At 38.4% G+C, this 25,805-nt stretch overlaps 1 pseudogene; it reads left to right on the top strand.

Annotated features, from left to right (window-relative positions):
• The first annotated feature begins 4,238 nt into the window (after positions 1-4,238).
• The window catches only part of LOC110569006 (bifunctional methylenetetrahydrofolate dehydrogenase/cyclohydrolase, mitochondrial-like), a 46,424-nt pseudogene continuing 24,857 nt past the window's right edge, over positions 4,239-25,805 (top strand).

Raw genomic sequence — 25,805 nt, 5'->3', positions numbered from 1 at the left:
GTTTTATATTTTTTACAGTTAAATCTTTGATTCTTCTGGAATATACAATCATAGTATCTATAAATGATAATGTATATCTTCCTGTAAATTTTTTTTTATTCTTAGGATGTATTAAACTTCTTGGATCTATAGATTTAAAATTGTTTTCAAAATCAGAACATGTGGCAATTATTTTTCCGTTCCTTTTTTCTGCATACTGTCCCCTCCCTCTTTTCCTAGTACCCAATTGTATGATGTTAAACTGCCTGATATTTTGTCACAGGTCATAGGTGTTCTTCATTATTTTTCAGTCTTTTTTGTTTCTGTGCTCTCAGGAGCTCAGCTGAGCTGAAAGAAAGAGAGCTAAGCTACCAAGTGCTATAGTAGGCGAGTAAAGCAACAAGCCAAAAACAAAATAAAAATTAGATTTTAATCACTTATTGCAGTGGAATAAGCAAGGGGCCAAAACTAGAGAGCGCACCACCCACTTCCGTGCCTCCTTCCATTTTCCCCCAGGAACCTAGAGGGTCTGCTGGGTCGGCATGTAGGCGGGGTCATCTCACCATTGAGAGAGCCACGAACAAAAGGCTGGGGTACTTCTGTGGACTCTGGGTGGCTTAAGGGAAGGTGGGGAACAGGGCCAGGAGTAGAAAGGAAAGTTCTGGGTGCTGATTTAGAGTGGAGGAAAAGCGTATTCAGGATTTCTCCTTCCTTCTCTGCTGAGGCCCTTTCCCCAGTAAGGAGGCCTGAGCAGAGGTACTTAAAGACGTTTCCTGCCTGAAGCCTCAAACAGAGACCTAGGCATGAAGATGCCTGCAAGGGAGCCTCGAGTCCTTGACTGCAAATCCCCTTAGAGACTTCAGCACACTGGCTCGTCCCGGAGTCTAGCATGGGGAGGCAGCTCCCCTGCCTTCACCTCTTCTACAGTCCTGTCAGGTAAAGCCTTTGTAAGAGCCTATGGCCTGAAAAATCACACAGAGGACTGTAAACCAAGAGCCACACTTAAGTGCTTCATTTTGACAGTTCTATTTCTTCAAGTTTACAGATATTTTTTTCTGCGGTCTCTAATCCAGTGTATTTTCCATTTCAGATAATTTCTTTATCTCTAGAAATTCTACTTGAGTCTTTTTAATAATATCTTCCATTTCTCTCACTATATTTATGTTTTCTTCTAGTGTGTGTGTGTGTGTGTGTGTGTGTGTGTGTGCGCGGGCGCATGCAACATGACTGTTTATTCACCTGGGTGCAGGTGGGCTGAGGCTGAAAAGGGCATCAGCAAAGGGCAGTGGAATAGGAGTTGGCTTTATAGGTTTGGGGTGGGCAGTGAAAAGTTACACAGTAAGATCAATTACAGTGGTGGGAGTAGGGGCAAGCAGTATACATTACCATAAGTTCAGTTACAATGGTGGGTGGGGTGAGTAGTTAAGATGGTAGGGTGGGGCGGAGAGTATTCACATTATCATAGTAAGTTAAGATTGCAGGGTTGGGGAAGCTCCCCTGGGCTATCAGGGATAATGGCAAAAGCAGGTGGTGAGGGGTGATTAGCCGAGACAGGCAGGACTTCAGGCTTTCTGGGTCCCCGCTTGCACATGGAGGCCTGACATACCTGTCTTTTTATATAGAGAGAAAGAATTACAGAAGAGGGGGTGATAAACAGGTTTTGGGTGGTGGGGGCAAAGTTTCTCAAGGCTACTCCATGAGTGATTGGGGGTGGTGCAGAAACCTAAAAATGGGAAATAATTTAGACTGCTGGGAGATTTCAGGGAAAGGGGTGATATTGTGGGGTTGTTAGAAGGAGGATTTGTCATATTGACTGATTGGTTATTGCTTGTATACGATTTTGAATTGAGAGATTAATTGGAAAAACACAGGGTTCAAATAATAGAAGGAGAAAGATAGTATTAGAGGACTAGGGATTGGAAGAAGGCATGACTCCCAGTTAGAGAGTGTCCAGCCGTCCAGCCAGGTCCGGAATAACCGTATGCCTGATTAGTGAGCCTTTGAGGTTTGTCTTTTAATGTATCGATGGCATTATATACGAGGTCAGGCTGGTTTACATAAAAACAACATTTTTCATTTAGGAATAGGCAAATACCTTTTTCAGCAGTCAGTAAATTAAGACCTCTGCAATTTTTGAGGACAACTGCAGCTAGGGAATTTACTTGAGCTTGAAGGAGGGATAATGATGGAGTTAATTCTCCAATGCCAGCAGAGAAATTATGAGAGAGGCTACGGAAGGTGCCGATTGAAGTGGTAAGGCCTGTGCTGAGTACATTAGTAATCCCAACCATACAAGTAAGGGGATTAATGGAATGACCCACTTGTGTTGTGTCAGGACCACAAGGGGAACAGGGAGGTTTCATCCCCGCTGGCAAACTGAATTGGTACTAGGGAAAACTAGGGTACAAGTGCCCGTCCAGTTGGTAGGAAGGCAGATGTGAGAAGAAGAACCACAGAGGAAACAGAAGTTCTTGGCTCAGACAGAACTGGAAGTATAAAGTGAACAGCTGACAAAGCATTCTGAGGGGGCCTGGGCTTTGGACCCGAATGCCAAGGGAACCAGCAAGGGCTGCGGCTGTTAAAGGTTGTAGCGGGGCTTGGTGGGGCAACTGTGTGGAGGGAGAGCTTGTGTTTTTATGGTGTATGAGGAAGTGTGTGGTTTGTGTAAGCAACCACTCACTTTTATTAACAAGATTGGGTATGAGCAGAGGACAGGAGCCAGATTAAGAGTGAAATATTAGCTGTTATTGCCTGGAGCAAAAGTGTAAACTGACAACTTAAAAGCAGGGCATGTAACAGTAAATGAGTACGGTGAATTCGATTACAGTCAGACAGAAAATTATAGAAACAGAGACTTTTTGAGGGCTGGTTTAAGTAGTAGGGGCGACTGCATAAAGCTGGAGAAGGTGAGGGGCTGAAAGTAAGTGTGTGAGGTGTAAAGAGAAAACTTTGGAGGTTGTGAGAGCTATAGAGGGTAAGTGGGGCACAGCCTGTGATTTTGAGGGATTCTAGGAGTATTAGGGCGGCAGCTGTTGCCGCTCGTAGTCATGAGGGCCAGTCCAGAACTGTGAGGTTAAGTTGTCTGGATAAAAAGGCTACAGGCTGTGACCCTGGCTCCTGTGTAAGAATTCCAGTGGCACAGCCTTTTATTCCTGCTGTGTAGACAGAGAAGGGTTGAGAGGAGTTGGGGAGCGCTAGTGTAGGGGCTGCCTCTAAGGCTTTCTTTAGCGACCTAAAGGAAGAATGGGGGAAAAATTTTTGGTTTATGGGATCAGCTAAGTTTCCTTTTGTAGGTTTATAAAGTTGTTTGGTTATGGGGCAAAAACCTGGTATTCAGACACAAAAGTATTCTACAATGCCTAGGAAGGAGAGAAGCTGTTGTTTAGTGGATGGGGTTGGGCTTTGGGAAATTAACTGGATACGGTTGGCAGAGCACGCGTATGCTGGCGAAAGATTGTAACAGATGGGAAAGAAATTTGGGATTTAGAAAAAGCATTTTTGAGGTTAAAAACAGAATAGTGAGTTGTGGAACGGCGTATGGAAGATAGGAGGGTATAGGGGTTTGATACAACTAGGTGGATGGGAAGTACAATCTGATTGATGAGGCAGAGTTCTTGGACTAGTTTGTAGAATTTGATTGGCTTTTTGGATAGCTAGGATAGGGGAAGAAATTTGGGCTTTGGAAGGGGATACTCGATACCTCTTTGAGTATAGATGCTGAAGAAGCAGGAGGGTGAATTAAAAGGGCATGTTGTAATAGACGGATGATAACAGGCTTTATGCCTTTTAAAGCCTGTTGTGGGATGAGGTGCTGGCACTGGGCAGGGTAAGGGTGGTTAGGTTTTAAGGGGATGATGAGGGGTGAGTGACTTGTAGCAATGGATGAGAAGGTGGTGTTTTACACCCTAGGGTAAAGGGAGGGGGACATAAGGGGAGCTATTGAAGGAGGTTCTGGTTCAGGGAGGGGGGTGGCAATGTGGTGTGGCTGTAGCCCAGGAATGGTCAAGGAGGTAGACAATTTTGCTAGGATATCTCGGCCTAACAGGGGAACTGGACAAGTGAGGATGATTGGGAAAGAATGTGGAAAGGAGTGCTGGCCTAATTGACGCCAGACTTGTGGAGTTTTGAGAGGCCTGGAGGCCTTGCCGTTAATTCCCACAACAGTTATGGAGGCCAAGGAGACAGGTCCTTGAAAAGAAGGCAGCATGGGGTGAGTGGCCTCTGTGTTGATTAAGAAGGGAATGGACTTACCCTCCACCATGAGTCACCCAAAGTTCGGCGTCCGTGATGGTCCAGGGGGCTTCCGAGATGCTCGGGCTGTGTTAGTCTTCAGCCGCCAAGCTCAGGATTGGAGCTTTAGGAGCCCTGGGAACAGCAACATGAGTCGGACAGTTGACTTTCCAAATAGCCGGTGGTGTGCGTCTGTGGGCTTGTCCGATGACCCCAGTTCAGTAGGTAGATCTCCTCACGGAGGGAGCGCAAGAACAGGGACGGGGGTTTGGTCTCCCCTAGGAGTTCCCCTGTCCCAGATTTCCAGCACCAAATGTTAAAACACGCACTTTGAATGAAGAGACTCCCTAGACAGGCTTTGTGTGAGCAACATGGCTGTTTATTCACGTGGGTGCAGGTGGGCTGAGGCCGAAAAGGGCCTATGTTTTCTTCTACTTTCTTAAACACAGAATAGCTACATAATGTGGAACAGCTGTTTAAATGTCTGCTAATCTGTTTGTCTCTTCCACTATCTCTGTCATTTCATGGCTGCTTTCTATTAATAATTTTTCTCCTAATTATGGAATATATTTTCTTGCTTCTTTGCTACCTGGTAATTTTTTACTAGATGCCAGATATTGTTATTTTTACTTGGTTAGTTGCTGGATTTTGTTGTATTTCTTAAGATAGTATTGGGTTTTGTTTTGGTAGGCATTTAATTAAAATAGGTAAAAAATCTTTCAAGGCTCACTTTAAACCTTGGCAGGGCAGGTCCAGAGCAGCCATTATCCTAGGGTTAATTTGGCCCCATTACTGACGCGATGCCCTGCTGAAGATTCCACCCAATGCTCATGTATTAGAAGGTCTTTCTACCGTGGAGCACAAACTATGCCGATGTCTGTGTGAGCAGATTAGTATTTAGCTAAATATTCAGAAAGACCTCTGCAAATATCCAGAGCTCTTTCTCTCTTCATGCAATAATTGTCCCTCAGTACTGTACCCTGTAAAATCCAGCTGTATTAGCATCCCTGAACTCTGACCTGTCTCCTTAATTCAGGGAGACTGCAGGCACCTGTTTAAATTTTTTCTTCCCTGGGAATCACATTGCTGTGTATCGCTTATTCTCCAGGCAACTAAATTATTTCATACATTTTGTCAGATTTCTAGTTATTTGAAGTGTGTATTAATTTCTATTGCTGTACAATAAATTACCACAAAGTTAGTAGCTTAAAACAACACATATATGTATTATCTCACAGTTTCCATGGGCCAAAAATCTAGGTATGGTATAATAGTGTTCTCTGGTCAAGGTCTCACATGCTTAAAGTCAAGATGTTGGCAGGACTGAGTTCTCTTCTGGACCTGGATGTCTTCTTCCAAGCTCATGTGGTCATTGATAGAATTCAATTCCTTGCAGCTGGAGGCTGAGATCCCTGTTTTCTTCCATCTCTCATCCAAGGGCTGCTCTCAGCTCCTAGAAATCACCTGCAGTTCCTTGCTATGCGTTTCTCTTACAACATTACTTATTGGGCAACTTTATAAAGTCAAGTCCAGCCATGACAATCTCCTTTTTGATTCACTCAGACCCAACTGATTTGGAACCTTAACTGTATCTGTAAAATCCCTTTATCTTTCCCATGTTCTATTCACTTGAAGCAGATCACAGGTCCAGTATGGACTCAAGGGGAGGAAAATTATATGATTTATTGGGTGTAAACCTAGGGTGTGTCCATCACAAGACAACGGAGTAAATCTGGTCTTTATTACCTCCTTTTAGTCAAAAGTAGACTCTTCCTTTCTAATTTTACTTGTTTCATCTTTTCAGATTGCACCAGCAAGTATAGCCATAAAAATATTAAATAAGAGATATTACACATTCATCTCTTGTTGCCAATTTTAAGGCAAATGTTTCCAATATTTTAATTTTTATCAAATTTTTATAAATATTTTTATCAAAAATTAAAATGAACTAAATTTTCTCGTAGGGAATTAAAATATTTTCTATTTTTATCTTCATACACAGTTTTCAGATTATGAAAAATGGTGTTAAAAAGCCCTGGAGCTCAGCTTGTTACAATGGCATTTCCTTATGAAAATAAAAAGGATTTTATCATTATAAGATCCTTAGTATTTTCCAACAAATAAACTTTTGTGAATGGGATCTGAAACAGGCTTATTGTTGACCCTCTGTTATGTTCTTTTTCTGTCTTCCCCAGGACGTGTACACTCAGCACTACAGATATGTCCAAAGGAACTGTCACCTCTACCTTAACATTCACTACTCCAAACCTGTGTAATTAGTTCAATTATTCACATCTGCTGTTAACAGTCAGCAAATGTTCCCCCAGGTGCTGAATTCCTGGCAACAGGGAGAGAGGAACAGAAAACATACTGCAGTATTACCACTTGTAGATGGCTAAGAGGAGTTAGAAAATGCTTTGAGAACATACAGAAATAAATTAATTTGCCCAAAATATGAAGAAAGATGGAGACAAGAAAAATTTTGGAAAGATATAGATATGGAACTTGGAAATTGGTAGAAATGTTCTAGTCAATCATAGGAAAGATGCTAATTGAACAGGAAATAGCAATGGTGAGGCACAGAGATATTTAGGGAGAAAAAGCTGAAGATAGGCAGAAAGGAAGTTTACAAAGAGATTTTTGGAGACTGTGTCTCACTAGAGACTTTTGGCTCTCTTTCCATGACCATGTGTCTGAATGAGGACTGATTCATCATCTCTCCCTCTCATGTCTTGCTGCAGAGTCCAAGACATTTTTATACTGAATGTGTTTAGTAAATCATAAACAATAATACAAATGTTAAGTATTAGCTCCAGTGTGTTCCAAGAGAGATCTATAGACTTAAATGTTACATAATTATTCTAGCTCTTCAAATTGCAGTGTCCAAAAAGTGATTATTGAATATAATGAATAGAATGCTGATGGTAGTTATTTTAAATAGATGTGATAGTAGTGAAGCATTTCGGAAAGAAAGAAAATTGTGCAGAAAAAAAAAATCGTTGAATCTAATATCACAAAAGAAGACTTGACAGTTTTATAAAAGAGAAGAGATTATTAATCATTTGCATTTTTTGATTGTATATAATCATTTTGCTCATTTGACATTGTCCATTAAAATCTAATGCTTTATATTTCAGCACCTTTATGCTCATTTAATCCTTTCAGCTCATTTTAACAGTATGTGCTTTATTTGCTTTGCAATAATGCCTAAAAGAAAGTTCTTGGATTATATTTTGTCAGATAATGGGAACTACTTAGTAACAATTTATTTATAGCAGGAGAAAGATGAATACAAGCAAATTATTTTTGCCTCCCTTTGCTTTCCTATACCCAGCAGATTGTAAACTGTTTGAAAGTAACGACTTTCTTCTCAACTTTAAATTCTTAGTTTCAAGCAGTATCTGGCAAAGAATAAGCATTCAGTAAGTATTGTTGAATAAATCAATACATGAAAGAAATTATAAAAGAGAAAATATTGATTATTGATTAATAAATAGTTTAGACTCACAAATATAAAGGAAAAGCCAACTAATTCAATGAATTAATGTATTCTTCTAGCACATTAGCATAATACAGATGATACCAAAGGCTCAGAGAAATTGGCATATTCAAACACCGCTTATGAAAATTAAATTGAACCAGATTTGATAAAAACTTTTATCACTAAAAACTATATCTTTCTACCCTAATTTCTTCTGGGAATCGATCTTAAGGAAAAAATGTGATCTTTTCAAAAAGCAAGGTGCTCTCTGTTTTTACTCTCCACTTGGAAATTGACTGTATTAGCAGCTTAACATTATGGAAGACACCAGAGATAGAACCAAAAGACTAGTCAATGAGTCTTTGCTCTACTGCTTCTCAGAATGTGACCCTGGGTAAATCTCTTAAATTCTTTGTTTCAATTCCTTATTTGTTTATCAATGATAATAAACATATTTAAAGATATGTGTGTGTGTATATATATAGAGAGAGAGAGAGAGAGAAATCTCTTAAATTCTGTTTCAGTTCCTTATCAATAATAAATATATATTTTAAGATTATAGAGACAAATCTGTTACATTCTTTTCTATTCCTTATTTATCAATGATAAGATATATTTTAAGATATATATAGCGAGACAAATCTCTTAAATTCTGTTTCAATTCCTTGTCAATGATAAATATACGTTTTAAGACCTATATAGACAGAGAGAGACAAATCTCTTAAATTCTCTTTCAATTCCTTATTTATCAATGATAATAAATATATATTTTAAGATATCTCTTAAGAGAGACAAATCAACCTATATCTGCAACCCTTCTAGCCTTTCCAGATTATGCATTCTCTCATTAATCAGGCTGCAGTGATGAAAGCCGTGAAATAATAGAGTTAAAGTCTTTTATCTGTGAAGGTGAAAGAAAAATCAGAAGAGGACTTAATAAACAGTTTTTCCAAAAAATTAGTGAGAGAAAGGTAAGAGGAGAAATTTTTTAAAAGAGAGTAATTTAGGTTTCCATAAAATTATGAAAATATATAAATTCCAAATACTTTAACTTCTTTGTGGTCTTCTGGTACATGATCCAGACTTGTAATACTACACCGTCGGAATATTTTCTAGCCTCCACCTTTCTTCTCTTCATCACCACAAATGTCTTAGATTATCTCATATGTTTCTTTCATTTAAAACTGGTGCAATGTGATTAAAATGAAAACCCTAATGAATCAACAGCAGTGCCTAAGTGCCCTTTAATAAGCTTGGAAGTTGACAGCTTAGTATGATGGAAGACACTAGAGTGAGAAGCGAAAGACTAGTCCATGAGTCAGTTTCTGCTCTACTGTTTCTCAAAATAAGACCCTGGATAAAGCTCTAAAATTATCTGTTTCAATTCCTTACTTGTTTGTCAATGATAATAAATATTCTCTTTACTTACCTATCCCTCTATGTCATTAGTTTATTGTAAAGATCAAATGAGAAATATAAATGGAAACATTTTCTACATTAAAGTGATGTAGAGGGCCGGGCGCGGTGGCTCACGTCTGTAATCCCAGCACTTTGGGAGGCCGAGGCGGGTGGATCACGAGGTCAAGAGATCGAGACCATCCTGGTCAACATGGTGAAACCCCGTCTCTGCTAAAAATACAAAAAATTAGCTGGGCACGGTGGCGCGTGCCTGTAATCCCAGCTACTTGGGAGGCTGAGGCAGGAGAATTGCCTGAACCCAGGAGGCGGAGGTTGTCGTGAGCCGAGATCGCGCCATTGCACTCCAGCCTGGGTAACAAGAGCGAAACTCCGTCTCAAAAAAAAAAAAAAAAAAAGTGATGTAGATATATAAATCATGAGAAGTAGTACTACTGATAACATCAGGACACCATATCTCACTTATGATCAAAATGTCTTCATCTGAAAGAAACGGCCAAAGAATATTTCAGCATTGTTTCTACAAAATTTCTTCTGCCACCTCTAAAATTCTTAACAAACCCTGTAGTTAAAGCAACTGTAGGAAGAATTTCAACAGTTGAGAAGAATGGCATATATAAATTAGCTGTGCTGCAAACAAGTTTAACTCACATAGGGAAAAAATATCTACACGTGGTTCATTTTTACAACTGTGATCCTGATTATACGATAAATTTTATACTTTTATGTTGAATGCTGTTAAAGAAGGTGGAATAATTGGATGCTGATGGAGAAATTGTCTAAAAATTATTCTTAATTTTCAAAAGTATTTCCAAATTTCATGAATGGTCTCTTGTGTCTTGAGAGCATCTTTATTATTTATAATTTTTTCATTTAAAATAAATTAATAATCATTGCTATTAAGTGGCGTTTCTAATTAAACAACTTTTACTTTTATTATATGGAAGAAAATTGAGCCTTTCAGGAAAGACAAGTTGAGAACTTTCTTCTTTTTGTGATATCTACTAAAAGGGCATAGCTCCTACATAGACTGAGGAAATCACTAAGTGGCAGAGCAATGGTTAATGACATTTACCACTGCAGAAAGTCTGCATTTAGCATGCTGAGGAATTTGCATTTATCAGCAAATCTCTATGGAAAAAAAGCAATTTCAGTATGGCACATCTAATATTTATAGCGTATGAGTTAGCACAAAAATTGTTCTTATGAAGTCATTTTGAAAAATCTACTGATTGATTCGTGTATCTCTGATATAAATTTTTCACTCCAGAAAAAACACACATCATTCTTCCCCTTTATAACTTTTAGATGGGAAGAAGACTAGAAGTCTAGTCATATGTTTGTTTATATGTGTGTGTGTACATATGTATATTCATGCAACTAATGTTGTTTCTACTTGATTAGAGAAAGGGTATTTTAGAAGAAATGAAAATATATGGAAACATCCAGACTCCACCATTCTGTCCTGCTTTCCCACTGTCCTTTTCCCAAGACACACACACACAAATGCACACATACATACACACACACACACACACATACATACATACATACAGATGCATTTACCTTAATTTCGTTTATTCAGAGAAGTTACTGAATGATTCCTGGTCCTTACCTAGTGATGGAGTTCAGGATATGTTACCCCAAAACGGCATTTGGGAAAACAGCAGAGGCAGGAAGTTCACTATCAACTTCTCCTTGCCTTTCTCCCTGGGAGCATGTCATAAAACCTAAGAAGAATTTTAAAATTTTCCCCTGAAGCAAGTCAAAAGACCCTCATGTGAGAGGTGCCCACCCTATAGCCAGAGGAATGGGATGTCCTTGTTTCTGAAGACATAGGGATACAAAAAGAATCTGAACAAATGGGCCTTGCTATGTTTCCCCCAATTTATTATCAGTAGATCATAACTTTTGCCCTCCAACCATGTTTCTCCGTGACTATTTATTCTTCATCAAACCTATTATCAAACATACACAAGTTTAACTGCTTTTTTAGGTCTTCCTTTCCTTGTCAAGGCTCCCATGTGAAGTACAACTTACATTAAATAAATGTGTACGCTTTTCTCTTGTTAATCTGCCCTTTTGTTATTAGGCCTTCAGCCATGAACCTAGGAGAGGTAAGGAAAATATTTCTCCTCCCCTTCACCCAGTCATATATAACCAACTTGTATTAAATATTTGTCAGTTGCTTTATTTTTTCCAGTCCTTAGAAATGATGAAAAATAGAATTCACAGAAGGGTTTGAAAAGAGTTTAGAACTAGTGAGTTTTAAAAATTGTTCCCAGCTACCTTAAACAAGTTTTTAATATGTATGTAATAGATTAAATATATATAAAATTATAATTACATTTAATTAATACATACTATAGATTTGGGATATACAAGCCCAGTTTGGTTACATGGGTATATTATCAAGTGATGAAGTCTGTGTTTTAGTGCAAACGTCACCCAAATAGTGTACATTATAACCATTAGGTAATTATTTCACCCTCACCTCCCCCTATTCTCCCTTTATTTTAACATTTTACTAATGGAACCCTTTTTGTAAGGTGATATTATATAAATATGATAAATATCAATAAATGTGAAAGAACATCTAAATCAACTGTTCAATAAGCACACTAACACTCACAAATACTTCATGTTACGTTTAGAGAAAAAAGCAGAGGCAAGCTAATTGCAAAATGATGAACACTTTCAATATTCAACATCCTTAGAATGCAGACCAAGTTTGGCATATTTGATTTACAGGCTTCATATAAAACTACCCATACTAATAAAATATTGCCTGCTGTGGAATGCAGGCAGTCATTTTATCTGTGTACCTACAATAAAAAGGTAGCACTGCCAGTCAGCTAGTTGTGTTGTTTCGGACTCCAGATTCATAGCCAATCGACTTGGAAGTTAATTCTTCATTTACACTGGTGTGCATGTATTGTCCATTTCTGACGGAATGAGTTTTGCTCTAATCAATAAGTGTATCAGCCTAGTTGTTCATCTTGTTGGAGAGGTCAAAACAATGACAGAGGTACATCTGTTTTTATGTCAAATAATGTCTGAGGTAATGAATCCTCTCCAAGTAGCTAAACAACATTCTTGCAATTGTCCTTCAGTCTCCCACTATGGACTTGATCATGATTAATCTGAAGCATTTGGGGAATTGAAAGTGTTGGCACTTCCTAAACCATTTTTAATCTAAAATTTATATTCATCTATGAGGTATTTTCAGCTCTTGAATAGTGACCCCACTGCATAATATACGTCTAAGATGAGGCTTATCTAAAGGCATTTGCATCTGTGGGAAAATGTAGCAGAAAGGCTGTTCTAAAATGCAGCCAGTAAAAATTGTTTTCAGTTACCTACATAACAATAAAACATAATTGCAAGGGTAAATATTATACTTATTGTGCTAATAATTAATAAAAATGTGTAATGAATAAAAATACATGTAAATGCATATTAACCTATATATCATGTTAATACTTGGCTAATGGAATCCTAATATTGTTTCTACTTGACTACATGAGGACCACCACAAGTTTATAGGAAAGTAAAACATGAAAAGATGTTTAGGCAAATACAAAAAGTTTCTACAAGGAAGTTATTTTGAAATAAAAAATGTGAAGGTGACATCTTGCTTGATGGATGGATAGGGTAAGTTGTTTCTGGGTGGATTAAGTTATTGTATTTCATCAAGCCTATTTCCTGTAACAGAATTGGATGTGATAAATAGATTCGGCCACTCTGATTTGTAGGCACTTGCTGAATTGCTACCATTCATGTTAGCCCCCACTTTGGCATTGATTGACCATGTAGTCCTGTCACTTGAAGCAAGTCACTTAAGTCTTGAGTCATCAGTAACTAGATTGGTAAAATATGGAAAGTAACTCCTTATCAAACAGCCATCCTTGGAAATGGTGCACTCTTCAGGCTATGGGACAAAGTGCAGTCTTACAAATGGACTTGGGACTCAAATAGCAGAATAATTGGCAACAAGTGGAAGTGGACCAGCCATCAGTGTCTGTGAGAACTATAATGAGCTAACTGTAATTATCCAGAACTGTCCTTCCCCCTTTCTATGACTTTGGGATTTTATGCTCTAGTAAAATCGTAAAACTTTAGGCAAACATGATTTCCAACTTACTTTTTCAACTAAAGACTTAAATATTAAACACCTAATACCAACATTATTTCACAAATTAAAGGGCATATCAACCTCAAAAATGGAAAGGACATCACAACACACACACACACACACACATCTATGTTATATATATAAACACACACACACACATCTATGTTATATATATATTTTTTTATATTTTATATTATATTTTATATTTTAAATATATATATTTATATATATAACATAGATGTGTGTGTGTGTGTGTCTGTGTGTGTGTTGTGATGTCCTTTCCATTTTTGAGGTTGAAATGCCCTTTAATTTTACTATATACATATATACTTTACTATATACATATATACTATATGTATAACTATGTTATATATATAAATGCTTTATATAACTATGTTATATATATATAAATGCTTTATATATAACATAGTTACATATATAGTATATATGTATATATGTAAAATAGTTACATATATAGTATATATGTATATATGTAAATGTTTATACATATATATGTGTGTGTATATATATATGTGTGTGTAACAATGTGTTTTTTACTATAGTTTTCTGAATTGTTTTATTAGAGAAAACTTGCTCATTTACTGGTCCCAGAGGATAGATAGGCATTTGAGGGGCATCATTTTGGAGCACTAGGAAGGTGCTGCAGTAGCGAGATTCTGATGTTGGCCAGACTGTGGAGGTTCAAGAAGACAGGCCAGAATGCAGTGTCCAAGGTCCAAAGTAGTCAGCAGTGCCTTGGTTTCAAGCCTGAGGCTCATAGATAGCCTCCGATCCTGAGAGAAGCACACTGGCCTTAGAGAAAATAGGAGCTGGCCAGGTTACTGAGGTCAGCCTCAGATTTGAAGGACAATATATTGAAGCCAAATCTGTAGGTCAAAAGTAAAAAGTCTTAGTAATAAGGACATATCCTGGCTAATAGACTGGCATAAAACGAGGAATAAAAGAGAAGCTTAACCCTGCATCGCCTTGGTTTCTCTTAAAGATTAGTAATACTCTATAAATTACTGGGAAAGAGAGAGACTTGATTTTCATCATGTGGCCAGAGCTGAAGTTTTGTGTAGTAGTCATATTCCCAGCTAAGCAGATAGAAAGTTTTGTGGTCAGGGCTCCTTGCACCTCATTACATTGATGGGCGACATAGGTGATCCACATCATGAGAAGTCTCTCTATATTATTTTTCTTATTTCTCTAGAAAAATGGGATGAAATGTTTACAAATAATTTCCTCTCTGTGTAGTTGTTTTAGAAGTGTTTAGAATCATGAAAAGGAATCAGAGAACTGGCAGAACAGCTCTTAATCCTGAGGGAAAACTAGGTAGTATATCAACATAATTCATCTGCAGACCAGTCCCCTTTCATTTGCCTGCAATCACTTCTGACTTACTGCAGAGGTAATCAAGCATGAAGTTTATAAAAAGTACAACATTTAGAGCACAATTCTGTAGATGTGTCTATAGCCATAGTATTGGGTTTCATTACTGTTATATTTCATTAAGTTGCATAACAAAAACTAAAATTTTTCAACATCCTCAACTATTTTTAAAATGTTCACATTTTGTTGAACCATCCTTTAACTCAGGCAGTGGCAAACTATAGCCCATAGATCACATCTGGTTTACTGTCTCAGTTTGTATGACTCTCAAGCTTTTTTTTAAATAAAAAATGCTTTATATGAATGAACATTTGCAACCAATTTAATGATAGGGAACACTAACTTTGAACATTATTTATGGGAAATATCATGCCTCCAAAAAAAGAATTTAAGTCTCTTTATTAGTTGACTAATATTACAAAAAATCATACTCAAATATTATATTTTTAATTTTGTCAATAAAAAATGAAAATGCTTTCTCTCACTATATGAAAATCTATACAATATCCCCAATTTTTCCTTTTGTCCATAAAGCCTGAAACAGTTGTTACCTGGATTTACAGAAAAATTTAACCACCTCTGTTATAAATCATCAAAGAAAGTTTATCTTCTGCTCATTACATATTTAGATACAGAGCAATTTATTTTATGTCTTTAAAACAGTATTTGGTATATATGGCAAATTTGATTAATGAATATTTCTATACATGTGTAAGAATATAAATGATAAAGGACTTGAATTTGATGGATTCTGTCCCACTAAGTAAGTAGAAAGACATCTACATTGATGAAAAAAAAAAAATTTATGTCAAAATCTAAAATAAATTAACATGAGAATACTCAGCAAAATAAAGTGAATTCTGGATACTATATTAAATATATTTGTAGAATTTTAAATAATATGAAATGATTAAAAATGAGATAATGCATAAGGAGTATAGAGTGGGAAGATTAAATATATCACATTAAAATAATGAAAAGTTATACTTAAAAAGAAAAAAATTTCTAATTGCTCTCAAAAGAATAAAAAGAAATAAAAGCAATAAGTTGTGTAGAAAAGAAAAGCTTTTTGTCAAGATAAGATGCATAATTTTTTTAAGTTTTTAATTTATCCACTAATAGACACACTAATCCATTAATAGAAATAAAGACATATAAAATGTTACAGAATAACCACTAGATGAAAATTATTAAAGAAGGTATATTGCCAAGAATTAAAGATGAAAAAAGTAATGCTTCTTGTCTTTTGTTATTAAATACTATGTATCTATGCTGTTATTTCTAAAAAAAGTAGTGACATGAAGAAAAATATTGAGTGACATGAAGATAATCATACTGAGAACCCAACAACTAAAACCAACTCTAGTAATTAAAATATAATTCAAACATTACCCACTCTTCTCAAAGGCAAGACGAAAGCAAAACCATGACCTATCTTTGAGCTAGAATTACAAAATTATATATCAAATAATAGGACTGTGCCCTGTTATTTTTTTACTTTTAAAAAAGTGACTATATGCTCATTGCACATTGAAAGTAAACTATTAAGATGGGAATATATAAATACAATTTGATGTCCTTAAAAATTAAAATTGTAAACAAAGATGCCAAGATAGACAAATGTCACCTACTTTATATTATTTTGCCTAGTTATGTTGATGATATTTCATTCCCCTGCCTGGTCTAAGAAACTGCAAGAATAAGATGGTTAAATGCATTAAGAAGTTTAAAGCCAGTGATGGAGGCTCACTGCCAAAAAGTGGCAAAACCTAGATTCTAATTCAGCCCTGCTTGAATTCATAGGACTAGAAGGTATTCATCACCATTCCTCATTTTAAAGTTGAAGAACCTAAGATATAAGAAGCAATAATTTTTCCCAGGTTGCCTCTATTGTAATTTGGTCTTGCTCTGATAAAGAAAAATTCTTTTTTTTTTTTTTATTTTTTGAGATGGAGTTTTACTTTTGTTTCCCAGGCTGGAGTGCAATGGTGCTATCTTGGCTCACCACAACCTCCACCTCCCGGGTTCAAGCAATTCTCCTGTCTCAGCCTCCTGAGTAGCTGGGATTACAGGCATCTGCCACCACACCCAGTAGAAAGATACTTATGTTATACTTAGAAATTTTCATATTAAATTTTTATTCTGATGTGTATCTTCACATAATTTTTCTATGCTGGTATGATTAATTAGCGAGTCAATAACATTAATCTCATTTCAATAGAGAATAATATTTTAATGTCATAAGAGATTTATTTCAGTATTGCTACTGGATCATGACCTGGTAACAGCTGACCGAAACACAGACATGGAGTTCTCCTTCCTAAGCTTTTTCCTTCGTATTTCACAGTCCTTTTAAGCTTTTTAATCCATATCCAAAAATTCAACTGTCAGTATTATAAAGGGTTGATAATGATATTTCTCCCTCAATCATCCCTGTCAATTCTCTACAGAGGTCAAACATGTATATATGCCTTTTTAATAAAAACATCTTTTTGAATTCTTTAAAGGTAAAACTAAACATATTCTAAATGAAACCCATTTTTCCACCCCTAATACCTGTACCCTAAACCTGTTTATCTGCTTGTAGCTATAACCACTGACTTTGGCTGTTTTCTGCTGCTATAAAAGACTACCTGAGACTGGAGTAATTTTTAAAGAAAGAGATTTATTTGGCACATGATTCTGGAGGCTGAGAAGTCTGAAAGCATGTTATTGACATCTGTCAATGGCCTTCGTGCTGATTTACTCCATGGCAGAAAGGCAAGAAAGCTTGTGTGAAAGACAGCTTGCTTTTATAACAAACCACCCTGGCAAAAGCTAACCCATTCTCACAAAAATTAATCCTATCCTGCAATAACAGCATTAATATATTAATGAAGTCAGAGCCCTCATGATCTATCACCTCTCAAAAGTCCCACTTGTTCACAGCATCACAATTGAAGTTAAAATTCAACAAGAGTTTTAGAGGGGACATTGAAACCAAAGCATTCCATCCCTGGCCCCTAAAACTCATGTCCTTCTCACACACAAAACACATTCATTCTATTCCAATGGCCCCCAAAATCTTAATTTATTCCAGCATCAACTCAAAAGTTCAAAGTCCAGTGTCTCATCTGAATCAGACATGGGCGAGACTCAAGGCACAATTCATCCTGATGCAAACTCACTCCAACTGTGAGTCTATGAACTCAAGTTATCTACCTCCAAAATACAATGGTGGGACAGATACAGGGTAGACATTACTATTCCAAAAAGGAAAAATGGGTAACAATTAAAGGGTTACTTTTCCCAGGTAAGTCCAAAATTCAACAGGGAAAACAACAGTAAGTCTCAAAATGCTAGAATAACCTCCTTTGACTCCATGTCTCACATCCTGGGTGAGGATGGGGATTGGACTGGTATGGGGATTGGACTCCCAAGGCCTCAGGCAGCCCCATCCCTATATGGCTTTGCAGGGTGCAGGTCATGTGGCTGCTCCCATGGGTGGGACTGGGTGCCTGTAACTTTCCTACGCTGGTAGATCTACAGTTCTGGGGTCTCAATCTTGGTCCCACTTCCTGTGCCATATCTCAGTCACTGTCACAATTCCCATGCACTACCCTAGTGGGGACTCACTGCAGTGACTCAACCCCTGCAACAGAGGGGACCCACCTCTGTCTGGATCCCCAGGCTGTCCGACACATTCTTTGAAATCTAGGTGGAGACTACCATGCCTCCAGAATGCTTGCTTTCTATAAGCCTGCAGAATTAGCAACATGTGCCTGCTGTCAAGCTTAAGGCTTTTGCCTTCTGTAGCAGTGGTCCCAAGCTACTGCTGGGCCAGGTTGAGCCATAGCTGGGGTGGTTGAGGAGCACTGCACCAGAATGCAGGGAACAGAGTCCAGGCAGCAAGCTTTTGGAAGGTGCTGCAGGTCCTTCCCCAGAAACCATTCTGCCCTCCTAGAGCTCTGGGCTTGTGATGGGAGGGGCATCCATGAAGATCTCAAATTGTAGAGTTTCCCCCATTGTCCTGATAAAGAGCATCTGGCTCCCTTCTTTGGGTACTAATTTCTCCTGAAGATGCCTTTTCACTCTTTACATGACCAGAATGCAATTTTTAAAAATATTTTTGTTCTGCTTCCCTTTCAATTATAATTTTTTATCTTTAAATCATTCCTTTATTCTCTGATCTTACTGTAAATAACCAAAAGTAGCCACATGGGTCCCTCAGTATTTCATTCTGAAAATCTTCTGCCAGATATCCTCGTTCATCACCCTTAAATTCTACCTTCTTTTAAGCCCCTGGGCATGGACACAATTAAATCAAGTTCTTTGCCACAATTTAACAAGGATAATCTTTACTCCAGTTTTTAGTTTCTTTTTCTTCAATTCTGAGACCTCATCAGAATAGCCTTTACTGCCAGTATTTCCACCAGCATTCTGGTCACTTCCTTTTAGATAATAACTATGAAGTTCCAGACCTGCCTTACAGCTCTTCTCTTACGAGCTTTCACCAGAATGTCCCTTAATGCTCTGTTTATGGCAAGCTATCCTTTCTCTCGCCTGCTCCTCAAAGTTCTTGCAGCCTCCACCCATTATCTAGTTTTGGAGCCATTTTCATGTTTTCTGATCATTGTTATAGTACCCATCACATTTCTTGGTTTGATTTTTCTTAGTTGGTTTTATGTTGCTGTAATGGAATATCTGAGATTAGATATTGTATTTTTTTTAATAGGGGCTTATTTGGTTTGTGATTCTTTGGGGATGGGAAGCCCAAGAGCATGGTACCAGCATCTGGCAAGGCCCTTCTTGCTGCATCATTCCATGGCAGAAGGGCAAGAGAATTCCTGTGAGAGAGTGCTAACTTTCATAACAACCCACTCAGGCGATAATTTATCCACTCCTGAGATAACAGCATTGGAAAAGCCCTCATGATCTAATCACCTTCGAAAACTCTCACCTCTTAATATTGTTACAATGGCAATTAAACTTCAATATGAGTTTTAGAGGGGACATTCAAGCCATAGCAACGACCATCGCATCAGGTACCCAAATCTGAATCCTGTCATCAATTTAGATACTGACTTCTCCATCATATTTCATCTTCATTCAATCCTTGTACTTCTAAACTATTTTTCCTAATCATCCCAAATCTTTATGCTTATGAAAATCATCTTATTTACAGCTTCAACATCTTTAAAATCTGTTGCAATAGCCTCTTATCACCCTAATTTTGGCCTCTTTACACTGGAATTTCTTCTCCATACCAATTTCAGGATAAACACACACACACACACACAAACATACACATAATCTGACTTAGGACACTTGACACTTATCTATTTAAAACTCTTTAATACAGCTCAGTATCTGCAGAATAAAGTTTAGATTTCTTAGCATGGTAACAAGCTCTCCATGATCTGCCTTCCTTCCTCCTATAATTGTTACCTTTTCCTTGCCACATATTCTAATCTTTAGGTAGCCTGTCCTTTATACATGAATTTAGTTATGTTACCTTTTGCTACTGTGCTTTTTAACTTAGAATTCCTATATATCTCCTTCTGTCATTATTCTTTACATCTAGATGTTCTCCATGGAGCATTTCTGGACCTGCCTGTCCCTTCTCCATATAAAGCTAATTATCTCTTCTTTTGCACTTTCATAACACTTGATAGAATGTGCAGTGTTTTACTACAGATTTTAACTTTCTGAATCCCTACTAGATGGTACATAGCTAAATGCTACAGGCTGAGTGATGCTCATCTTTTTATCCTCAACACCTAGGACAAAGCTTGTTATTTAGTAGTAGCTCAAATATATTACAAAACGAATATATAAGAATGACTAAGAATGAGTTAAAACTATCTCACTTCTGTTTGCTGAAAAAATCATGTCCTAACTTCTAAGCACAGCATCAAATTCTTCCACTGTATAACCTAAACCTGCTCGAGAGAATTGTTCCTGCTTTGACAAAATGCCCTGCTGAATTTGGGCTAGGAAAAAACCATGTAAATAATATACCTATGTTGAGTGTAATATATGTCTCTAATTAACTTGTAGTTATTTTTAGAAACTTCAACAAAAAATGTGATATGTGTATTATGTAAGAATAAATATTTTGCATTTGTACACACTTTTACAACTATAGTACTCTTCCATATAAATTAATTTGGTATGTTTTAAAAGCTTTATATTTAGCAAAACATACATTATCTCTATCTTGTAGAAAATGAAACTGAACTTCATTAAGTTGATGAAATAATTATTCAAGGTCATAAAGCAAGAGATGAACCGGGATGTCACATATGAAGTCTATTTCCCAATGCACTTTTTCTCTATCAGTCACACACAGAAAAACGAAATGGGGAAAATAGGTAACAACGTCATCTGTATTTTACCACCTCCTATTTATAAATGTGTATGAAGAAATATGAAAATAGATTCATTTCTAGTTGTGTGTTTAGCTACCGGAAAGTTCCAGCACTGAAAAGTTGAAGGAGATGACAAAGGTAATTACATTGCTTGTACACAGTCCTTTCATTTTAAATTCTTCTTGAACTTAGCGTTACTGAAATCTTTCCACTCAGCAACCTCTTGTGACTGTTTACCCCCTGAGCTGTCAAGATTATATCCTAATATAAGGGAGGAATTTTTTATCTTAAAATAAATTTTCTCTAAGAATAGACACAGTGAAATGCAGCCATCCAAGTTCAGCCTGTCCCAAGCAGACTTCGATGAATATGCATCTCCCTGATATCCTGGCAGAGCAAGGGTTGAGGTCTTTTCTGGCAAACTGACAGTTGCTCAACTAAGGATGGGAAGGGGTAAAGGAGTAGCTGAATCTCTGATTGATGTCTTTTAAGCAGACAGTGTTCTCCCACTGAGTTTAACCTCTTCAAGAGAAGACACTTCCTATAGTAGGAGGGGCTTGCTTTCACTATATCTATGTGTTAAAGAAAATACCTAAACTGACAGGCATTTTTCTATTTTATTTAAAAGCCATGGTATCTGAATTTGCAGATGATGGCTAGAACATTTGTACTTTTCAATAAAAACAGTTTTAAAATATTCTATCCAGCATAGAGTTTAGGTAGAACAGATATATAATTTTTTACCTAAACCTCAATAAGCTAGAAATGACTCCTACTCAGTGATGGAAGAATCAAACCCATTCTCTTGGAATTTATCAATATTCACTCAATCCATTTATTTATTTATTCTTGAAAGAAAATTATTCATCTTCTGTGTGTCAATCATTATAATAGGCACGAATATCACATCCAAGCCAAAATGAGTAATGAGATGAATATGTGAGGGAGAACTTTCTGAAAGATCCATTGTTTTTGCTGATCTCTAAAAGAGAAGACAAAAATTGGTTCAAACAGAAGAACTAGCATGTGATTAAATCAAAAGCAAGAAAGTAATTGGTACCTGTGTAAATAACTATAAAAAGTTTGGTAATGCCAGAAATAAGTGACAATCAGCAGAGATGGAGAAAAGGAAGCTGACTGTGAAGAGGTAGAACCGATAGGATTCGGCGATTATGTGTTGGCAGTGAATCAGACACCATGATGTTTAGCCTTCTGACTTGGGCGACTGGCTGAATAATGGTGCTCTTCCATGCCTGGAAAAGCAGTAGGTGGAGGTTCAGGAGAAGGACAAAACAGGCCTGCCTGGGGAATAAGGAACTGAGAACTAGCCGTGAGATACTGAATAACTATCTATGAGATACTGAATGGAGATATTTTTTAAAAAGCAGTAAGCATGGGTATTTGGACTGAAATTTTAGTTTGGGATTTACTAGCATGGAGTTCTTAAATACAGCCCTGACACCGAGTCCCCACCGGCATACTGCGTAGTGGAGCTGTGAGAAGAGGGCCACCAACCTCCAGACCCCAGAATGGTAGATCCACTGACAGCTTGCACTGTGTGTCTGGAAAAGCCACAGGCACTCAACGACCAGACTTTGAAAGCAGCTATCCAGGCTGGACCCTGCAGAGCCACAGGGGCAGCGCTGCCCAAGTCCTTGGGAACCTACCCCTTGCATCCATGTGGCCTGGGTGTGAGACATAGAATCAAAAGAGATTATTTAGGAGATTTAAAATTTAGTGACAGCCCTGCCGGGTTTCAGACTTGCATGGGGCCTGAAGTCCCTTTGTTTTAGCAGATTTATCCCTTTTGGAATGGGAGTATTTGGCCAATGCCTATACTGCCATTCTTTCTTGGAAGTAACTAACTTGTTTTTGATTTTACAGGCTCATAGGTGGAAGGGATTTGCCTTGTCTATGATGGGACTTTGGACTTGGAATTTTGAGTTAATGCTGCAGTGAGTTAAGACTTTGAGGGACTGTTGGGAAAGCATAGTTGTGTTTTGAAATTTGAGAAGGAAATGAGATTTGGGAGGGACCAGGGGTGAAATGATATGGTTGGCTGCGTGTCACCATCCAAATCTCATCTCCAGTTGTGATCCTCAGGGTTGAAGGAGGGGCCCGGTGGGAGGTGACTGGCTCATGGGGATGGACTTCCCCCTCTCTTGTTAGTGAGTGAGTTCTCATGAGATCTGGTGGTTTAAAGGTGTGTGACACTTCCCTCTTTACTCTCTTTTCCTCATGCTCCAGCAATGAAGGACCCGCCGGCTTCCCCTTTACCTTTCGCCATGATTGTAAGTTTCCAGAGGGTCCCCCACCAGCCATGCTTCCTCTACAGCCTGTGAAACTGTGAGCCAATTAAACCTCTTTTCTTTATAAATCATCCACTCTCAGGTAATTTTCTTTATAAATCACCCAGTCTCTTTATAGCAATGTAAGACAGACTAATACAAAATTCTACTTTTCAGTATTTTTTAAATTTGCTTTTTTTCAAACATTTGCTATAAACATAGGTTCTTAGTTTAAAAAGTTTAAATTTTTATGCAAAACAGTAGTGCCCTCTCTCACCTCTACCTGTCCCCTTGATTTCATTCTCAGAAATAAATTCATCTAACTCTGTAGATTCTTCTCTTACTCATGACCATATTCTTAGGAGCACACTATTACCATTTTTTTTGCTTTCTCCAGCTTTAGGTTTTATTATAGACTTCTTATTATAGAAGGTGAGGTTGACCTCTTCCACATTTTCCCAGACTTTCTTCTAAATAGAGTTACATCACGATTTTAATTGGAAAAATAACCAGTGTTGTTACAATTATAACTATGTAAATATTATTTACAGATGAGCCATATCATAGCCATGCTTGTATTTCCTTTCTTTTACAACTCTGTTCTCTATGGAGTAAATTACTGCCAAATTTTTAGTTTGCTAAGTTTCCTATATATCTATCTCTAATTCCTCCTCAGCTATCTGCTGGCGGAGTAAATATTTCCTCAACATTTTTACAATTCAAGTAAACCTGAAAGTTTCTGTTTTCCTTGTTGCTATCACTGTGGGAATCCTCCGTCTTCCTGCTTCAACTTGGACTGGTTGCTCTCTGGCCTGCTGCAGTTGTCATCCTGGGAATTTCACTAAAGCTTTATTTCTGGGAATTATACTTCTTTAACACCCCTTTTTCTTATACCCCTGTCATGGACTTACTTGTGCTCCCCAAAAATTCATATTTTGAAACCCTAATTGCCAGTACCTCAGAATGTAACAAAATTTAAAGAAAGTTCCTTTAAAGAGGTAATTAAATTAAAATGAAGTCAATAAGGTATGCCCAAAATCCAACCTGACTAGGATCCTTCTAAGAAGAGGAGATTAAGACACACAGAGAGACATCAGGAGCAATGTGCAGAGAAGGGTCACCTTATGAAGAGATAGCAAGTGCACAGTCATCCATAACCCCAGGAACAAGGCCTCAGAAGAAACCAATTCTCCCCCACATTCTAGACTCTAGCACTATAAAAAAACTATATTCCTTACAAATCATTCTATTATAAAGATATATGCATGTGTATATTCATTGCAGCACTGTTCACAATAGTAAAGATATGGAATCAACCCAAATGTCCATCAACGTTAGACTGGATAAAGAAAAAGTGGTACATCTACACCGTGGAATACTATACAACCATGAAAGGGAATGAGATCATGTCCTTTGCGGGGACGTGGATGGAGCTCAAAGCCATTATCTTCAGCAAACTAACACAGGAACAGAAAACCAAACACGGTATTATCTCACTTATAAATGGAAGCTGAACGATGAGAACACATGGACACGGGGCGGGGAACACATAGACACACTGGAGCATATTGTGGGAGGAGTAGCGGGGGGAAGCATCAGGATATGTAGTTAAGGCAGCGTGACTTAATACCTAGGTGATGGGTTGATGGGTGCAGCAAACTACCATGGCATACATTTACCTATGTAACAAACCTTCATGTCCTGCACATGTATCCCAGAACTTAAAATAAAATTTAAAAAATTTAAAACTTTTCTCTTAAAAGAATAAAGACAAATTTGTAAAGTTTAAAAAAAAAAAAAAGAAGAGAAAATATTTTCCTGTTGTTTAAGCCACCCAGTCTGCTGCATATTGTCAGGGCAGCCCTAGAAAGTGAACACAACTCCATTTATCGTTCTTGCCTCCCCACCTCCTGGCCTCCCTGCCTCCCCGCCTCCCTGCCTCCTGACCTCCCCGCCTCCCCGCCTCCCCGCCTCCCCGCCTCCCCGCCTCCCCGCCTCCCCGCCTCCCCGCCTCCCCGCCTCCTGACCTCCCCGCCTCCCCGCCTCCCCACCTCCCCGCCTCCCCGCCTCCCTGCCTCCTGACCTCCCCGCCTCCCCGCCTCCCCACCTCCCCGCCTCCCCGCCTCCCCACCTCCCCGCCTCCCCGCCTCCCCGCCTCCTGACTTCCCTGCCTCCCCGCCTCCCCGCCTCCTGACCTCCCCGCCTCCCCGCCTCCCCACCTCCCCGCCTCCCCGCCTCCCCGCCTCCCGACCTCCCTGCCTCCCCGCCTCCCCGCCTCCCGACCTCCCCGCCTCCCCGCCTCCCCGCCTCCCCGCCTCCCCGCCTCCCCGCCTCCCCGCCTCCTGACCTCCCCGCCTCCCCGCCTCCCCGCCTCCCCGCCTCCCCGCCTCCTGACCTCCCCGCCTCCCTGCCTCCCCGCCTCCTGACCTCCCCGCCTCCCCGCCTCCCCGCCTCCCCGCCTCCCCGCCTCCCCGCTTCACTGTTTTTTTGGCAGAGCATATTCTCCAGATGTTTTCTGAAAAAGAGGAATTAAA

The sequence above is a fragment of the Aotus nancymaae genome, unplaced genomic scaffold, assembly GCF_030222135.1.
Source record: "Aotus nancymaae isolate 86718 unplaced genomic scaffold, 86718_ANA_hifiasm-v0.15.2.pri h1tg000002l, whole genome shotgun sequence".
Lineage (NCBI taxonomy): Eukaryota > Metazoa > Chordata > Mammalia > Primates > Aotidae > Aotus > Aotus nancymaae.
This window is presented reverse-complemented; position numbering and strand designations above follow the sequence as displayed.